General features: G+C 39.4%; 2 protein-coding genes across 3 annotated transcripts in view; one reads left to right on the top strand and one right to left on the bottom strand.

The window, feature by feature from the left end:
* LOC147833832 (uncharacterized) overlaps nucleotides 1–17,846 on the top strand; it is an 863,518-nt gene that overhangs the window by 334,249 nt on the left and 511,423 nt on the right. The gene's annotated exons all lie outside the window — the stretch shown is intronic.
* pigg (phosphatidylinositol glycan anchor biosynthesis class G (EMM blood group)) overlaps nucleotides 1–17,846 on the bottom strand; it is a 227,725-nt gene that overhangs the window by 96,195 nt on the left and 113,684 nt on the right. The gene's annotated exons all lie outside the window — the stretch shown is intronic.

A 17,846-nucleotide genomic window follows, 5' to 3' on the forward strand; every position in this document is an offset into this window, starting at 1 on the left:
CTCTCTTGTGGTTTGTTGTTACGATAACCAGCGATCGTTCATCGGAGATCGCTGGTTTCCACTATAATCATGAACTTCACTTCCGCATTTCCCAGGACTACATATTCATACATGCACTTCCCCCAAACACGCACGCCTGCTCATTCATCTCACTTGATTACACTCACCTTCCGTAACGACCGGGGAATGACACCAGCAACAGAAGGTAGGATCCAAATGCAGGGTTATTCAAAATCAGGTATGAACAGGTATGTGCGGGCAAATCCAGAGTTGTAAACATTGTACAGGCAATAGGTCGAAAGGCTGACGGCTAAACAGGATAACAAGGATACAAAGCTAGGTTCAAACACGGAAAAACAAGACAGGGAGAAACGCGTTGTAATGTCACTTAATAGTAAACAAGACTCGGCAAACTGGATGAGTTCAAGTGGCTTAAGTATGGAGTGTTATCAGTCTTTGACAAGGTACAGCTGGTGAGTGTAATCAAGCGAGATGAATGAGCAGGCGTGCGTGTTTGGGGGAAGTGCATGTATGAATATGTAGTCCTGGGAAATGCGGAAGTGAAGTTCATGATTATAGTGGATCTCCGAAGAACGATCGCTGGTTATCGTAACATTTGTAATGTAATGGGCAGCACAAATGTCTTGATACCGTCATCCACTCAGCAGATCTCTTGCACGCCCCCATACTGAATACAAACCCCAACCCTGATTTTTCCTTCACCAAACTTGACTGATTTCTTTAAGAATCTTGAGTCCATCCTGGTTCCAATAGGTCTTCAGCAGTATTTGTGATGATTGGGATGCAGTTCAACAGACGATTCATAGGAAAAAATCGACCTTCTGACACTTATCCAAATAATCAACTAGAAAATGTGTTGCTTTTACCACATTCTTAAAAATATCTTCTTTTGAAACAACTAAAGAGCGAGTAAATGATGACAGAATTTTCCATTTTTGGGTGAACCATCCCTTTAACGTCTTTCCATCCTTCATCCAGACAGCACCTGGGCGAACGTCGATGCATTGTGCGAGCAACTTCTGTTTGTGTAAACACCGTCTGGGTCGAACCTGCGCTCGCCTTTTCATTTCTTTGCAAATCGTTTCTCTCTTTACGTTTCTCTGCTCCCATCGAAGGGAATATTTGGATCCATGAGTGTCTGGATGAAAAAGAAAAAAAAAGCGCAGGTTTGTTTCCTCACAGCTTGTGTCTCTTATGGTTTCATCATTACAGGAGTGAGCGTCAAGCTAACGCCAGGCCATGCACGCTAATCTATATGCTAATGCCAAAACAGTGTCTGACAGCAGCCGGTGTGTGTCTGTAATCTCACGTGTAACTAAACAGCCTGTTTGTCTTTTAAAAGTGGACACGTTGTACAGAATTTCATGTTTTCCCTGAAGTCCACTAAGGGTTTCTGCACTGTAAATGAGTTTCTTCCATCCTTTCTCTGACCCTTACAACTAAACCGGTTGTACTTTTTGTTATATCTATAATATAAATATGAAATCAGCATTCATAGTCCATTTTCACTTCTGTAAAGCGAGCAGAACAGCATATTCAATTAAGGAAATAGTGCTTTCATCCATCTGGAACTGATGTGAATGGGTACAGTGTGTTTCAGATCAGGAATCAGAGCTGAATATAAATTCCCCCTCTCTGTGTTTTTGTGGCACTTTCCTAAAACGGCCATTATCGTTCACCCAGAAATGGACAATTGCTGTTACTTTTACATTTAGTGGGCACTTTTTTATCCAAAGTGACTCACAGTTGAGGAGGCATTCAGCGATTCAACAAGAAGAGGCAATACACACAAGACATGCTAAGTATACAAAGTAGTGATGGGTCGTTCATGAACGATTCGTTCATTTTGAACGAATCTTCAATATGACTCGGGAACTACGAGTCCTCTCAGGGAGTGATTCGTTCATCCACGCGTGTGCACATTTGTGCAGGTTTGTATCGTTAATTTCAAGTCTTCATCACATTGGCAGAAGCCAATCATATGCGTTTAGAGCCGGAAAAAGAATTGATCCGTTCATCTCTCGAGTCCTCTATCGGGTCTGAGTCACTCGTTCATCAAGAGCCAATCATACGCGTTTAGAGCTGGAAAAAGAATTGAACCGTTCATCTCTCGAGTCCTCTATCGGGTCTGAGTCACTCGTTCATCACGGGCCAATCATACGCGTTTAGAGCCAGAAAAAGAATTGAACCATTCATCTCTCGAGTCCTCGGGTTTAAGTCATTCTGTCACGTGATGAATGAACGATCATGGCTCCTATCGGCTTAGACTGTGCTTTGATTAAGATTATATATGACTGTCAGAGTAACGTGAACGAACCACTGATCTCTCGAGTCCTCTATCGGGTCTGAGTCACTCGTTCATCACAGGCCAATCATACGCGTTTAGAGCCGGAAAAAGAATTGAACCGTTCATCTCTCGAGTCCTCGGGTTTGAGTCATTCTGTGACGTGATGAATGAACGATCATGGCTCCTATCGGCTTAGACTGTGCTTTGATTAAGATTATATGTGACTGTCAGAGTAACGTGAACGAACCACTGATCTCTCGAGTCCTCTATCGGGTCTGAGTCACTCGTTCATCACGGGCCAATCATACGCGTTTAGAGCCGGAAAAAGAATTGAACCGTTCATCTCTCGAGTCCTCGGGTTTGAGTCATTCTGTCACGTAATGAACGAATGATCATGGCTCCTATCGGCTTAGACTGTGCTTTGATTAAGATTATATGTGACTGTCAGTGTAACGTGAACGAACCCCTGACATTTGAAGACATGAAGAGCTGAGCAAAGAGACAGCAATGCCTTCATAGACAAAAGAGCAGGTAAACATTGAATTATTATTATCTCCTTCTTATATTCTATTTATGACTTGTTTGTCGTGCAATTAACCTTTTGGGCTAGTTGTAGATGTGTTTGGAAGCAATTCGTAACATTTTAATAATATTTTGGCAAATTGAACCAAATGAACGAAATGACTCGAAAAAAGATTCGTTTATCTTGATGAACGAGACTCAAAGATCCGAGTCATTAAAATGATCCAAACTTCCCATCACTAATACTAAGGAACTCTTAGGGTGCTTTTACACCTGCTTTATTTAGTTTGGTTGAATTGCACTAGAGTTCGTTTACCCTCTTGGTGCGGTTCGTTTGGGTAGGTGTGAATGTGGCAATCGCACTCGAGTGTGCACCAAAATTCAATTCAATTCACCTTTATTTGTATAGCGCTTTTACAATGTAAATTGTGTCAAAGCAGTTTCACGTAGAACATCATAGTAAATTGAAACAGTGTCATTTCAGTTTTCAGAGATTCATTTCAGTTCAGTTTAGCTCAGTTCAGTGTCGTTAATAGTCACTACTGAAAGTCCAAACACTGGAGAGCAAATCCATCGATGCGCAGCTCTACAGATCCTGAACCATGCAAGCCAGTGGCGACAGCGGCGAGGAAAAAACTTCATCAATTGGCGAAAGCAAAGAATTAAAAAAAACCTTGAGAGAAACCAGGCTCAGTTGGGCACGACCATTTCTATTATAGCCAAACGTCTTGTGCAGACCTGCAGTCTAGGCGCTGGAGGCTGGAGAATGCTGGACCTCAGCGAAGACTGGTCTGTCCCTGGAGCGTCACAGGAATCAGTCTCATTCTCTCCACTCCTCCATGACCACCACAGCGGCTGCTCAGGATACGGCCTGGTCCAGGATTGTGGAAACCTTGGGATCATCTCGTCGCTGGTCTTGAATCGAACCAGTGGCGCTGCATAGTCTGAGGGCCCCAGGATGAGCATTACCAGGTGTCAATAGAGATTAAAGAGAATAATTAGCATAGCTGCCGTTTATAGTTTATATAAACGAGATGCAGAAACCTGCGTGGAGCACATTCATGTATCATATCGCTAAGAGATGCACTCAGTGTATGCTTTAAATACAAAGATAGGTCTTTAATCTAGTTTTGAATTGCAGTGTGTCTGAGCCTCGGAAATTATCAGGAAGGCTATTCTAGAGTTTGGGAGCCATAAATGAGAAGGCTCGACCTCCTTTACTCGACTTTGTTATTCTAGGTACTATCAAAAGCCCTGAGTTTTGAGGTCTTAAAGAGCGAGTTGGATTGTAGCGAGACAGAAGGTTGGTCAGATAAACAGGCGCCAGATTATTTAAAGCCTTATAGAAGGGGTGTCAAACTCAATTCCTGGAGGGCCGAAGCCCTGCACAGTTTAGTTCCAACCCTGCTCCAACACACTTACCTGTAGGTTTCAAACAAGCCTGAAGGACTCAATTAGTTTGATCAGGTGTGTTCAATTAGGGTTGGAACTAAACTGTACAGAGCTGCGGCCCTTTTGGAACTGAGTTTGACACCTGTGCCTTATATGTAAGAAGCAATATTTTAAAATCAATACGAAACTTAACAGGCAGCCAATGTAAGGAGGATAAAATTGGGGTGATATGATCATATTTTCTAGATGCGGTAAGAACTTTGGCAGCTGCATTTTGCACTAACTGACGTTTGTTAATAGAGGATGCTGGGCAGCCAGCATACAGAGCATTGCAGTAATCCAGCCTAGAAGTCATAAAAGCATGGACTAGCTTTTCTGCATCCGAGATGGATAGCATACTTCGTAACTTAGCAAAATTTCTCAGATGAAAGAAGGTAATTAGTCAAAATTTGAACCAAAAAGTATTCTAAAACAATTGATTCATGGCTTATTTAAATAAATAGACAAATATTAGTGATCAATGATAATATATTCAAGCAAAATAAGCCACTAATATGTGCTAGAGAAGTAATAACAAACAGGAAATATGTGCGTTCCCTTATCTAAAGTGTTCCCAAAATATCTTCTGTTTCAAAGATCAACAGTGGGATTCCAGTGACACGAGGGTGAATAAATAATGACAGAATTCAGATTTCGGGATGGGTTTTGATCTCCAAATGATCTTCTAATTATGAAAAAGGGAAGCAGGCTTATCAGAGAGAGAGTGACTTTTGATGTCACGGAGGAGGTTTAGATTATAATAAGAATCAAAACATCCTATGAAGTCTTGAGTAAACAGCTCTATTAACAAGCATGACAGCAGCACTAATTGATCAGGAGGCAATTAATGCGGAGTTATTAAACGCCGTGTCGGAAAGCACAACAGCAAGGGACAGAAAATGAAACACGGACACAACACATTTCAATCACATTCCCTTTTGCGTTTGAGCAGTTCCAGTGTTACGGATGTGACATTTGCAAGTAAAATATCCTTTAGTTGTTGCTGTAGTTCTTATTATAAAACAAGAGACTCCAAAAATTAAATTGTGCTGCCAATGGAGACAGGAAAATTGCAGAAATAAAATCCCATAATAGAAATGTGCCTCCTCCGACACGAGCTTAAGTATTAATCATGGATGCTTTTATAATTATAATGGTTTTATTAAATACTACTGAGCACAGCAGGTCCATCAAGCCGTCAGTGAGCGAGGTTAATGTCAATCATGAGCAACTTTGCAGATGAGTGACGTCAATCCCACGATTCCCTTCACCTCTGAATCACAAATATCGCTGAGGGGTCACTTTCAGTAACACGCGTTTCTGTCACATTGGCCAGGATCCTCGGGGAGCCTATTACCTTGAGAATAAATTGGAGCCAATTGTCTCCTGGATCTGAATCTGTTATTTAAGCGTCTGAGGTGGTGGTGAATTTCAAGGGCCAATAGTCTATTTTATTTATTTTCCACAGCTCATCGAGGTAGTCAAGAGCCCTTGTGCTAAAAACAGTATCAAGATTCTCTAATTGAGCGACTAAATGAGTTTCGAAATGAGCAAGTTTACAGGTCACGGACACAAAAGCTTCTGAATGACCTGTTTTTACGCTTGAAATTCCTACGGCTCTGAAACAGAAGCAAGCTGCATTTTAATGCTTGCGTTTCCATTGTTCCTAAGCCATACTTTTTTTTAATTCTTTCTTGAAACCTACACTGTAAAAAATAAATCAGTAATATTTACGGTAAAAAAACGGCAGCTGTGGTTGGCAGTACTTTACCGTTAAAAACACGGTACAAACCGTAAAAGTAATTTTTCATTTTTACAGTAAATTACCGTATTTTATTAATTTATAGAGGTAATATGTCTGTATTTTGAATGATCAACATTTACACATCTTTTGTTTCACAGTTAGTAACGTTAGCACACCCACATGAAGAAGGTGGTGATGAAGTTACAAGATGAGCCAATGCTCATCACAATCAACTTTTCCCACAAGCAGAAAAGAGTATCAGCATATAGAAGGCGCTCAGTGTCATTCACAGCTACTAAGCACCAGTATGGTAACACGCATGAAATTAAAGTCATGAAATAAACATTGTTTATCAACATTAGATGTAACCTAAATCTCTAATGTACATAACTGATGGGGAAACAACTACAAAGATCCGTATCAATGTCAACCAAATGCATCAAAAGTGATGTGCCATGCAGGGAATTCTGGGAAAGTCAATTTACGGTTATTCGCCGTATATATTAAGGAAACATACCGTTAACCAGGTTACGGATTTGTACTGTAGCATTTTTACAGTTTTTTACCGTTGAAATCGGTCATTTTTTACAGTGTAGTTAACACATGTTCAATATATTGTCATGATTTATTCTATAATGCACTCTAAAATATATTCATTGCTGCTTGTTCAAACGACATATTTCAAAATGAGTTGAAACAACACAATTCTTGAGATTTTTTTTTGAGATAACTTAATTGATTTATGTTCAATCCATTTAATTGTGCCAAGTTAACTTAAACAATTTGAGTTGGGACAACATGAATGAATATTGTGGAACCCTGCATTTTTTACAGTGTGTTCGCAAGATCAGTAATAAATAAAGCTTTCAATCATAATCTAAAGTCTTCTTCTTCTTTGGCCTTAGTCCTGTATAGTTGCGTGGTCGGCTCTGTGGAACAAGTCCTCCATTTAGACTTGTCCTAGAGCTGCACAATTCTGGCTAAAATGAGAATCGTGATTTTTTTGCTTAAAATAAAGATCACGATTTTCTCATGATTCTGTATGTAAAATAAAGGTAAAAACAAACATATGGCACAACATCGATAATAATATTATGTGTAGGTCTACTGGTTTCTATCAATAATTCTATTCTACTTATAATAATTGTGATGTTTAATTATTTTGTTTGAGATATATGCTTGCAATCTGTCATATTAGACAATTTTATTCACTGGTAAAATCAGACATTTGCCATTATCAGATTATATTCAACAATATATAGGCTAGAGTAGTTATACTGACATTGTAAACATTTATTTTCATGCACAACTGTGGGTTGACTATGAAAGAAAAAACATCAAATGCTTGCTATAATCATAACTCTAAAATGCGATATGAACATTTAAATAAAGTGCACACTTTTGGTTTCATTTTGACTGCTAAGTGCTTGTTCATACTTCGCGCGCGGCTCCCAAACGATCACTCTGTGCCACAAACTGAATATTATTTTACTGCATTAACAAGGAATTCTGCTTTTACCCCATATATCTTGCTAATTTTTCACAGCCGCATGAATAAAACTGTCTAAATGTGTAAATCCCCTATAAAAGTATTAAACAAATAAATACAGAAATTATTATCGCTGGTTCGAGTCTCGGCTGAATCAGTTGGCATTTCTATGTGGATTTTGCATGTTCTCCTTGTGTTGGCGTGGGTTTCCTCCGCGTGCTCCGTTTTCCCCTTACACATGCGCTATAGGGGAATTGAATAAACTGAATTGGCTATTGTATATAAATGTGAATGTAAGAGTGTATGGGTGTTTCCCAGTGATGGGTTGCAGCTGGAAGGGCATTCGCTGCGTAAAACATATTCTGGATAAGTTGGTGGTTCATTCCGCTGTGGCAACCCCAGATTAATAAAGGGACTAAGCTGAAAAGAAGATGAATAAATGAATTTTATATTTAGCAAAATGCTCTTTAGCAGCTAATGGACATTTAATGGCTTTCCTGAGGCAAAAGTAATGTTTCATGCAGGCAACATTGTGTGTAAACTCTGTTTGGTTTTAAGCCTACTTTTCAAAGATATTTAAAAATAATGACTATATAGACGGGCGAAGCAGTGGCGCAGTAGGTAGTGCTGTCGCCTCACAGCAAGAAGGTTGCTGGTTCGATCCTCGGCTCAGTTGACGTTTCTGTGTGGAGTTTGCGTTTTCTCCCTGCGGTCGCATGGGTTTCCTCCGGGTGCTCCGGTTTCCCCCACAGTCCAAAGACATGCGGTACAGGTGAATTGGGTAGGCTAAATTGTCCGTAGTGTATGAGTGTGTGTGAATGAGTGTTAGTGGATGTTTCCCAGAGATGGGTTGCAGCTGAAAGGCAGCATGTTAAAACATGCTGGATAAGTTGGCGGTTCATTCCGCTGTGGCGACCCCAGATTAATAAAGGGACTAAGCTGACAAGAAAATGAATGAATGAATGACTAGACAACAATTGGTAAGCCATTCTCATGTACTACATAATATCACTCCACCTGCTGCAGCCATGGCACCACAGCAGATCTGCTTGACTAGTACGCCAGAATGAGAGGATAATTCCTAACAACATCGGCCTTGAAAATAGTATTTTTTTTATATGATGTAACTACAGAGGAGTCAAGCTTGAAATAGAATAATTAACAAAAATCTTTTTTAACTTTTTTGAACAAAATGCTAATGGTCAAATAGGATTCAATTCATTGCGCTAAGCTACGCTAAATATCGCCAAAACAGATTTAAAAAGCTTTCAGTCAACAGTTAAATGCCTCATTCAGACTAGCAGCGACTTTGTTGCTGCCAGTCGCTCTTGGTGGTGATTGAAACCATTGTGGGCATGTCCACCTTGAGGTTGTGATGAGATATTCACAGAGAGCGCATGAGTTTACCGGAGTGGGCCGGAGTGGGACTCCTTTTCAGCCCTGGAGTTTCAAGCATTAGACCGGCAGACCTCAGTTTACGACTGACTATATTAAAATAAGGTCATTTCCAATTCAGTTTCTAATGACACTATCACGTCTTTTTCAAGAAAACAGCTGCTTTAAAACTTCAAATGTTCAACAACCTTACAATTTTATATGTCTTAACAATGAAAATGAAAAAAAAAGGCTGCATTTTGCTGATGGGGCTGCGAGAATAAATGAGAAGAGCGGAGTTGTTAATGAATAATGAATGAAAAGAGTGAGTCAATGTACAAATAAATAAATAAAAGAAAAAAAGTGCGACTGCTGAGAGTGCAAGCAGCTAGAAACACCGGTCCTTGCCGCCAAAAAACAGACCGGCCCACCAGGAACTCTCCCGGTCCACCCGATTGGCCAATCCAGGCCTGCGTGCCACTAAAAGTAAACTTTGCTCAGAGAAAACACTGAATTTAAATGGAATCATAAAATTCTTAATTACAATGAGGATCAAGAAAAATGTGCTGTGTAGGTCTACAGCATGGAGAATACAACCGGCCTCTGAGCGAGCTGAGAGAGGATCACGTGAGCCCTACTGGTGCTCCAATTGGCTGTCGCTCAAGAAAGTCACTCTTTATTTATATAAAGTTGAAGGATTCTCAACTTTGTCGCTTCGCTCGACATGCCCACGGTCGCTGTCACTCACATAGAGGGAGATCGCTGGAAGTTGCTCACTCTCGGTTGAAATATTCACCAAAGTAATTGGTCACCGGAAAGGAACTTGTAGTTTTGCCGATGCAAGACGCTCGTGGTGTAAACAATTAGCTCAGAGCTCCTAGCAGCTCAGCTCTGAAGAATTAAAATTACTGTTTTTTTTCTTCTTTTTTTTAAGATGGACTGCTTTAATAGAGCAAATGCAAAGCTTAAAAACAGTTATCACCAGTCTTTAAGGGTGCTTTCACACCTGCCTTATTTAGTTTGATTGAATCGCACTAGAGTTCGTTTTTCTTCTTGGTGCGGTTCGTTTGGGCTGGTGAGAATGCAGCAATCGTACTGGAGTGTGCACCAAAAGCGGACCAAATAAGCGTACCGAGACCTGCTTGAAGAGGTGGTCTCGGTACCGTTTTAAAAGAACCCTGGAGCGGTTCGTTTGTGGAGAGAATATGATTCATACTAAAACAGGTCCAACCGCAAAAAGTACTGCGCCTTTTGGACTAATTCAGCTGCCGTAGGCCGATGCGCTGTGCATTATGGGATATGGAGGAATATATTTGTTGACAGCGCTTTACCAACAGAGAGAGGAAAACATTAACTGATGAATCGTTGGTAATATTTCCGCAAGATGACCATGTCGCAGCTAAATTAATTCACGCCTTCTCCTGAAGTGACGTGCGATGCATTAAAACCCTGTTTTCCAGCCGCGGCCGCGCTTCATTCTCAAAATGTATAGTTTGTCTAAAGCAAGAATACAATCAGTCAGCGCAGTCGTCCCTCCAAAGTAAAAAGCGAGATTTTGTGTCTGCCGGTTTTGTTTACCTGCAGGAGTTCACTGGCATTTTCCCACACGTGAACCAATCAATAAGCAGTTTAGGAAATATGTTCAACAACATCTGGCCAATGAGAGATGTGGATTTTGTCAGATGACTGCATTTTGGTTCGTTTCAACTGGTTCGGACCAAAGCCAGAAGTGTGGTGTGAAAACGACCCAAAGACGGCAGAACATGCAACAATGTATCATTTATTGCCCTTGGTCCGGACCAAATGAAGCGAACTACAGATGTGAAAGCACCCTAAGAAAAACAGACTTTTAAGACTAGGCCTACAAAACTGCCATCACTGCAAAGCTGTGTTAGATTTATTTCTAGGGAATGCGTGAACCGATAAAAGCGCTGTCCTAACCCCAATATGCCATTGTCACCGATCACATAAATCATCACTGTGTTTTCATGAATGATCTTTCTCCAGTGTGCGCACGCAGCACATCAAACCGGCTGGAAAAATCCTGTTTTCCATGACACACGATGGGTTAGGATGATTTTTCTTTATTCAATCTGAATGCAGCTAAAAAAAAATCATGAAGCGTTTAATTTCAGCTCAACATATCCCCTGTGCATGAAACTGAGCTCTCGCCACCAGAGACAGAAGCTGGAGGGAAAGAAAAACTCTCATTAAATATTGAACACGAGTGATGCTTCAAATGACAGACAGCCGTCTGGAAGGTGACAGGAACTCGACTGGGAATGGAGGAGTGATGCTGCAAAACTCGTACAGTCACTTCCTGCCGCACTGCTCTCTCTCTCTAATGATCATTCTGTTTGTTCTCACCTCTGACTGTCAGCAATTTTCTCCCGTGTGCCGCAGAGAGAGAGAGAGAGAGAGAGAGAGAGAGAGAGAGAGAGAGAGAGAGAGAGAGAGAGATTTTCTCTCCTGAAAAAAAGTAATTAAAAGAGGTGTCCTCTTCTTATCTCATTAACTCTGGGTGCAAATTCTTTTTTTAATCTCTCAGAAAATTTTCCCTGTGTATCGCTGTTTGAAGAGGACAAAATCAGATATGCATTATAATGAGGAGTTATTATTAAGAGAGAAATCTCTGTGAGGCCACAGCAACTTTTGTGAAATTTTACTAGTACTAAACAATATGATGTTTAAAGGGCCATGAAACCCCCCCCCTGTCTCAGCAGGGTGTTTTCACACCTCTACTTGAAAAAGGTCAGGAGAGTGGGTGAGTCCAGCTCTGTTTAGGTGGGAGTGTCTAACAGCGAAGGAGGAAAGGGTTTGCATGAAAAGGGGAGTTTCAGTTCGTGCACTACATCCGACACAGATGCAGGGGAGGTAGACAGTGATTCGGAGAGCAACATTTACAGCAGATCTGAGAGCTGTGTGAAAGAGGACAATTTTTTAGTCCATAATATTGTAATGATATTACTGTAAACTTAGTAATTAAATTATTTTGACTATGGTATGTGTTTAAAAGCTGAAAGAGTAGTGCTGACGATACTACATTGATCACACACTCACCAAATCTGTAGACAGAACAATCAACACCAACTGGAACCGCATCTTTTTTAAAAGGAGCAAAGCTGGATTTCACCATTTCCAGATATGAAAGGTCTCTGTTAAAAAAATGCTCCTCATAAACATATTTCGTATCTGTGCTCTCATCGCAGGGAAATGGAAACAAAACCTTTGTTGAGGCACATTTAGTCAGAATTATTGGCTCCCACTTGAATTTCTTTTTCTTTTTTAAATGTTTCCCAAATATGTTTAACAGAGCAAGGAAATTTTCACAGTATGTCTGATAATATTTTGTCCTCTGGAGAAAGTCTTATTTGTTTTATTTCGGCTAGAATAAAAGCAGTTATTAATTTTTAAACCCCATTTTAAGGAAACAATTATTAGCCCCTTTAAGCTATTTTTATTTTCGATAGTCTACAGAACAAACCATCATTATACAATAACTTGCCTAAACCTGCCTAGTTAACCTAATTAACCTAGTTAAGCCTTTAAATGTCACTTTATGCTGTATAGAAGTGTGTTGAAGAATATCTTGTTTATTCAAAATATTATGTACTGTCATCATGGCAAAGATAAAATAAATCAGTTAATAGAAATGAGTTATTAAAACTATTATGATTAGAAATGTGTTAAAAAAAATCTTCTCTCCGTTAAACAGAAATTGGAGAAAAAATTAACAGGGGAGATAATAATTCAGGGGGGGCTAATAATTGTGAAATCAACCGTATGTACAGTTAAAGCCAGAACTTTACATAGACTCTAAAAAAGGAACATAACCATTTAAAAAAAAATGTCTGATGGTAACTCATACTAAACCTTTACTATTTCAGGTCCAATAGGATTACCTAAATGATTTACATTTGCTAAATTCCAGAATATTGGGAGAATTTTTTTTAATGAATTTTTTATTTTAATTGTTTAGTAATTTCTAGGCAGTCAAAAGTTTACACATATTTCCTTGGTATTTTTTAGCTTTGCTTTTAAACTGTATAACTTTGGTCAAATATTTTGGGTATCCTTTCACAAGCTTCTCACAATATTTTGCAGGACCTTTGGTCCATTCCTCCTGACAGAATTGCTGTAACTGAGTCAGAATTGTTGGCTGTCTTGCTCGCACAAGTTTTTTCAACTCTGCCCACAAGTTTTCTATAGGATTGAGTTCAGGGCTTTGTGATGGCCACTCCAAAACATTCACTCTGTTGTCCTTAAAGCACATTTTTACTAATTTGGCATTATGCTTAGGGTCATGGTCTGTTTGGAAGACCTTTATACTTCACAGCTGGGATGATGTTCCTAAGCTTATAAGCTTTCCCCTTTGTCCTCCGAATGTAACACTGGTCATTGTGGCCAAACAGTTCAATCTTAGTTCCATCAGACCACAGGACATGCCTCTAAAAATTATTCTTTTTTTCCAGTGTTCTTTAGCAAATTGTAATCTGGCTTTTTTTTTGTTGACTCTGGATTTTCCCATGTTGTCACACACAAAAAAAGTATACTATTCTACAGTTGTGCCTCCAATTAACTCAAATGTTGTCAATTAGCCAATCAGAAACTTCCAAAACCTTGACATCATCATCTGAGCTTTTTCAGAGGCAGAATAATCTTATTGTTTGTAAACTTGACTTTCAAGAAAAGTTATAACAATTTCTCAAAAGATATCTCTCTCATCATTCTGCTATTAAGCAAAACAAAAACAGAAACACATTTGATAATCCTAACTTACTTAAAAAAGAAAAAGTTTAGTCACATTAACATCTGACTTTTTTTTAAATGGTTATGTGCCTTTTTATATAGTGTATGTAGACTTTTGGTTTTAACTCTATATACAAAAAGGGGTTCACATAGCGGTTGTACTATGAAACTGACACAGGTGTCAAACTCAGTTCCAAAAGGGCCGCAGCTCTGCACAGTTTAGTTCCAACCCTAATTAAATACACCTGATCAAACTAATTGAGTCCTTCAGGCTTGTTTGAAACCTACAGGTAAGTGTGTTGGAGCAGGGTTGGAACTAAACTGTGCAGGGCTTCGGCCCTCCAGGAATTGAGTTTGACACCCCTGCACTAGCCGATTTAGTGTTAAGGGTTTCATGGCAATTTTTTTTTTTTTTTTTTTTTGCACATTCCACCAGTAAGAGCATAGTGTGAAGGTTTAATTAGCAGAGAAATAGCACAGTCTTGCTTAAAATATTGCAATGCACACTACCTAATGGGTGACATATCAGCGTTCAAAAGATGACAAATTGTTGCTGCTAATCTTAATGATGTATCAAGAGCCACAGTATCCAAGCTAATGTTAGCTAATATTAGCAACAGGAGTAATTGAGGACATAAGAAAAAGCTGTCTGAAAGGGATCTCTGAGTGCTAACCCCGATTGTATCTGAAAAAATAAACAACATGGGACCAGAGCTGCCCGATTCACTGCAGAATTAAATGTGCACCTCAACTCTCCTGTTACAAGCAAAACTGTTGGTTGGAAGCTCCAAGTGGTCAATATATATAGTCAGACTGCTATAGTCACTCGTGCCAGTGCCAAATATTGGTTTCAATAGTGCCAGAAGTAAAAATCTTGAGCTGTGAACAAATTGAAACATGTTTCACCTTCACTGTCTTTCCCACGTGTGGAGAAGCCACAAAGAAGCATGCACAGAATAAAGCATGGGGGTGGATCAGTGATGGTTTGGGCTGCAATATCATGGGCTTCCCAAGGCCCAATACTTGTGCTGGATGGGCATGTCACTGCCAGTGACTACCGGACCATTCTGGAGGACCATGTGCACCCTATGTGTCAAACAGTGTATCCTAAAGGTACATTTACCTTTAGGTACATAGGTTTATGAAGATAAAAAGTGAAGTTGAACATCTCCCATGGCCTGCACAGTCACCTGATCTAACTGTCATTGAGCCACTTCAGGGTGTTTTGGAGGAACCAGTCAGGAAACGTTTTTCTCCCCCATTAGAGCTTGGTTTTTGGTGCTTAGAGGCTAATAAAAATGTAAAGCTAACGCTCCTGGTGTTGAAACACTTTCCTAATGTACAACCAAGTGTGCCGCAAGCCTACGTTTGAGTGAAGGTTTCGGCTGTTAGATCGCCCCCTGGGGGCTGGCTGCAGTACAAGTCATAAAGCCCGCCTCCTCCGTGTTAATGAAGGAGACTTGAGCCCAAATAAAAAAAAAATATTACACTTGCAATAAAATGTCCCGAAAGATAGTTCTGGTCGATTAAGGCACTGGTTATTGTGCTGAAATATGTGCAGATCTTCATTTTTGTGAACAGTTTGTTTTTAGCAGTAATTTAATGCTGGGCGTGTCATCGTGATTGACAGCTGTGATCGACAGTTTCTCAAAGCGCGGCGTCTGAGCTTCGGCAGGAGACTGAAGTAGACTGAAATGTTATTATTCGATTTCTGTGTTATTTTACCATGACAAAATGAGTTCAGCAGTAAACTATAGTTTCTGACATACATGATCCTGGTGGAACACTGTTTATTCGCTAAGTTCAGGGCTTTTTTCGGGCTTTATTAGTTTGCTGATACACGCCTAGCCACCCAGATAGCAAAACACAGTTCCGGCTAGATTCTCGCCTGCCGGAGACTTATCTCTTAGAGCTTAGACGGACTAATGTTACCTCTGCTGGACCTACTCCGGATGCCTGGACTCACTGCCCGATTCCAGTCCGAGTCAATCGAGCCAGATGCGGCGGCCGAGAGAGCCGGCGCTGCCGCATGCGAGCCGGAATCAGCCCGCGACGCCGCGAGTAAGTTATGCGCTGCGGCCTGGAGCTGGCGCGATTGAATATATAAAACCCTCATATTTGTTAACGTTATTACATCCATTTGTGTTGATATGACAGCAAACGCATGCTGAGAAGTTCGGGGGGCGTAGTTGATTTTACATAAAGCGTTTGATTGGAAGCTCGACTCTGCTCATTTTCGCGGCTCCTCCTCTGGCTCCATCAGACAATCCTTCTGCGCATGTCTGGCTCCAATTTCAGCAGTCTTTTGCGACAGTTTGTGCCCGTCAAGCAGGCGTTTTGCCCTCAAGGCGTTCAATGGGAAAAAGGGCTGTCGAGTCGTCCATATTTTTTACAGTCATTGTGTACAACCCAGGGTGGAATACAAGACATTCACCGACTGATAATGTCCCTGAACAGAGTAAACACAACAGCAAAACATGCCTCTGATTGTTTGCCAATTTCTGCTAGTGGTAATTTGCTATAACAGCCGGCTGGATATATAAATATTGCTGTTTATTACACGACTGCTTGCCACATAAGAAAGTAATTACACAGGAAATATCGATTTGAGCCGAAATATATTATTACCTCATTAAAGGGTTCTGCAAAGAAAAACAATTCCTAGCAAGCAGCTCTAAACAAACAAGACCAAACAAGACACATTCAGGTGAAAAATTACAGCCGTATTGCTTATTGCACAGCTTTTCAGCAGGTAAATGAAGACAGCAACATGAAATATTGATTTCAGAAGAAACTGTTTACTTTTTTTTTGAAACATTACTTTTTTATTACCCCTCAGTCCACTACTATGTAGGAACAAATAATTCTAACAACATCACAAACACATCATCAACAGGCCAAATAATGAAGTCCAACTGAAATTAAATGTATGCTTTTCTGTCCTTAAAAGGACAGTTCATACAAAAATTAAAATTTACTCACCTTTTACTCACCCTCAGGTTTCAAAGTTGAACACAAAAGAAGATATTTTGAAGAAGGTTTGAAACCTGTAACCACTGATTTCCATCATAGAAATTGCAAGTCAATGGTTTTCAACATTTTTCAGATTAACTTAATTAGTATTCAACAGAAAAAAAGACACTCAAACAGATTTGTGACAAGTGATGGGCGTCTAAATGATGACGGAATTTTTTAGTTTTTAGGTGAACTATCCCTTTAATATCTCTTAGCTATGCTCAAAAAATGACCAAATTTATTTTAAATATTGTAACCAGGGCTTAATGTTAACTTTTCTAATCAAATCCCACTGTGGCTATTAGATTTCCGACATCACTAGCCACTCGCCTTTTTCACTAGCCACACTTTTACTGTTGGGAAAATATATTTTATATAAATAAATTTGACTTTGACTTTATAAATAAATTTAAAATTACTTGATTACTTGTTTTCCACATGCCCCTTAATCATTTAAATTTTTGTGCGACCGATAACGATAACCTTAAAAATAGCATTTATCGGCAGATAGCGAAAACCTTAAAAATAGTATTTATCGCCCGATAACGATAACCTTAAAAATAGAATTTATCCTCCAAAATCGATAACGTTAAAAATAGCATTTATCAGCCAATAACGATAACCTTCAGAAATAGCATTCATCGCCCAATAACGATAACCTTAAAAATAGTATTTATTGGCCGATAACAATAACCTTAAAAATAGAATTTATCAGCCAATAACGATAACCTTAAAAATACCATTTATCGGCCGATAACGATAACCTTAAAAATAGAATTTATCAGCCAATAACGATAACCTTAAAAATACCATTTATCGGCTGATAACGATAACCTTAAAAATAGAATTTATCAGCCAATAACGATAACCTTAAAAATACCATTTATTGGCCGATAACGATAACATTAAAAGTAGAATTTATCAGCCAATAACGATAACCTTAAAAATACCATTTATCGGCCGATAACGATAACCTTAAAAATAGAATTTATCGTCCAAAAATGATAACCTTAAAAATAGCATTTATCGCCCGATAACAATAACCTTCAGAAATAGCATTTATTGGCCGATAACAATAACCTTAAAAATAGAATTTATCAGCCAATAACGATAACCTTAAAAATACCATTTATCGGCCGATAACGATAACCTTAAAAATAGAATTTATCAGCCAATAACGATAACCTTAAAAATACCATTTATTGGCCGATAAC

Source organism: Danio rerio, chromosome 14 (genome assembly GCF_052040795.2).
Source record: "Danio rerio strain M-AB ecotype USA chromosome 14, GRCz13ab, whole genome shotgun sequence".
NCBI classification, from domain to species: Eukaryota; Metazoa; Chordata; class Actinopteri; order Cypriniformes; family Danionidae; genus Danio; species Danio rerio.